This window comes from Mauremys mutica, unplaced genomic scaffold (assembly GCF_020497125.1).
Source record: "Mauremys mutica isolate MM-2020 ecotype Southern unplaced genomic scaffold, ASM2049712v1 Super-Scaffold_100267, whole genome shotgun sequence".
Lineage (NCBI taxonomy): Eukaryota > Metazoa > Chordata > Testudines > Geoemydidae > Mauremys > Mauremys mutica.
In genome coordinates, this window is record NW_025423298.1 from 138024 (window position 1) to 140643 (window position 2620).

Here is a 2620-nt window from a genome sequence, read left to right on the forward strand (position 1 = left end):
GGTTCCCCCCAGCTCTAGTGGTGCCCCTCACTCCCGACCCGCAGCCCCCTGCGCTCCCTCCAGCTCTGCAGGTGCCTCTCACTCCCGACCTGCAGCCCCTGCTATCCCAGTCCTGACCTCCAGACTCACAGCTCTGCTGGTGCCCCTCACTCCTGACCTGCAGCCCCTGCCATCCCAGTCCTGACCTCCAGACTCACAGCTCTGCTGGTGCCCCTCACTCCCGACCCGCAGCCCCCTGCGCTCCCTCCAGTTCTAACGGTGTCCCTCACTCCCGACCCGCAGCCCCTGCCATCCCAGTCCTGACCTCCAGACTCACAGCTCTGCTGGTGCCCCTCACTCCCGACCTGTAGCCCCCTGGGTTCCCCCCAGCTCTAGTGGTGCCCCTCACTCCCGACCCGCAGCCCCTGCTATCCCAGTCCTGACCTCCAGACTCACAGTTCTGCTGGTGCCCCTCACTCCTGACCCGCAGCCCCTGCCATCCCAGCCCTGACCTCCAGACTCACAGTTCTGCTGGTGCCCCTCACTCCCGACCCACAGCCCTTGCTATCCCATTCCTGACCTCCTGTGACGTTATGAGTGTAATATATTTCATTGAAAGGTGACAGGGCCAGAAAGAGTTAATTAACTCACCTCACCCACTGACCTGACCCATGGGTGAACCTTGAGGGCTGGTTAGGAAGATCTGTAAATGAACAGAGCTTTGAAATGCAAGTCTGCATTGTTAGAGGTAGAAGGGGAGATGTTTGCTCAGGTCTTGTGATGTAAGCAAACAAGGCTTGTCTATTGCTGTAGTTTTCATTCAAAGATCAAAAAAGGAATATTAACATTTATGATGATACTTGAGTGAAATAGTATTATTGTCTCTGTGTCTCTTTGAAGGTCGTGCTAACCTGTATCTGAAGTGTTTAATGGGTAAATTACCCTCTGCTAATTGCCAAGATGTTTGGGGTAAAGAGTTAAGCCTATTGTTTTCTCAGGCTGAAAGGCTGCTGGAAATATATAAGAACCCTGGGACATGATCCTGCTTCATCTCAGATCTGCGTTCAGTTTCAAGAGAGGGAACTCTTAAGCCATAAGGATTGAGATCCCGAGTCACTGACTGGAGTCACCCTGAATATGGACATTGGACTGTAACCTCTGGACTATTTCTAAAAGGACTTTTGGCAACTACAAGCTCATCTCTGCTATGCATCTGAACCTCAAGAATTGAATTCAAGTCTGTCTGTATATTGATCTTTTAACCAACACTCTCCCTCTCTCTTTTCTTATTTAATAAATTTTAGCTTAGTTAATAACAATTGGCTATAGCGTGTATTTTGGGTAAGATCTAAGTTATAATTGAACCTGGGTATGTGGGTGATCCTTTGGGATTGGAAGAACCTTTTCTTTGATGTGATGAGATCAGATTTTCAGGAATCATCATCATATCTGACGTGTGTGTCTGGACGGAGGCCTGAGGCTGGGCACTTTAAGGGAACTGCGTGGTTTGGACTTCTGAGTAACCAGTGAGGTGCTACAGAAGCTGTTTTGTGCTGGTTGGTAAATCTAAGTATTAGAATAACCACCAGCGCTTGGGGATTGTCTGCCCTGTTTTGTTTGCAGTTCACCCTGATTGAGTGACCTCAGCTGGCTCCCACGGGCAGCACTGTCATACTGCTCCTTTCTAGTCACACTTTCTACACATCTAACATTAGTGTATAATGTAATACAGATCTATCCCAACACCTGCCGGAGGTCCTCTGGTAAGGCGGATTCGGCGGCATGCCTGTGGCAGGTCCGCCGGTCCTGTGCCTTCAGCGTACCACCACCGAATTGCTGCTGCAGCTGGGGCACTGGCAGAGCTCCCGCAGGCATGCCGCCTAATCCGCATCACCAGGGGACCTCCTGCCACCCTCACAGCGATCGGCAGGCCACCCCCCGCAGCTTGCTGCACTGGTGCCTGGAGCCGCCCCGTCCCTGGCCCAGGGCAGAGGATAGTGAAGCTGAACATCCAGAGCTTGCAAGATAAAGGAGCAGGGGGGCGAGGCCTGGTGGTGTTGGCAGAACGGGAAAGCATCAGAGGGTTCTGTGGCAACCAGGGGGATTGGTGGGAGTCGGTGAGGGAGGAGTTGGCGGTTTTGTTCTGGCAGTCGTGCAAACACCACAACATTAAAGAAACCAACAGTGCCAAGTCCTGCAGTGTCACCTGTGGGCTTTCCACAAGAGCATCCAGGCTGGGGAGCCAGTCAGTGTGTGACTGTACGACCGGATCAAGCGACAGCTGCCCGAGTTCCAGGAGATGAGGCTGCAGCTGGCTGATATGAGCGGGAGCACCGAGTGAAGGGAGGAGCAGCCTCCCCTGACATTTTTGCAGCCTGCAGGGAATGGAGACAAAGCAGGGGGATGCAGGGACTCAGGGCAGGACCCACGGATCCGGTAGTGCAGGACCACAGTCGCTGGAGGAGGAGAGAGAGTCCTGTGAGAGGAAGCCGCTGGTGGGAAGCAATAAGTGCAGAGTGCAAACCAGCCAGCTGAGAGTCACACTGGTCTAGAAAGCAAAACAGCAGCAGGTCCTATGGTGTAATGGGCAGCACTCAGGACTCTGAATCCTGGAATCTGAGTTCAAATCTCAGTGGGACCT

The 2620-nt window shown here is 53.0% G+C and overlaps 1 non-coding gene across 1 annotated transcript; it reads left to right on the forward strand.

Annotated features, from left to right (window-relative positions):
• Positions 1–2548: 2548 nt before the first annotated feature.
• On the forward strand, positions 2549–2620 carry TRNAQ-CUG. The gene has a single exon. It is a non-coding gene; the product is annotated as a tRNA-Gln (tRNA).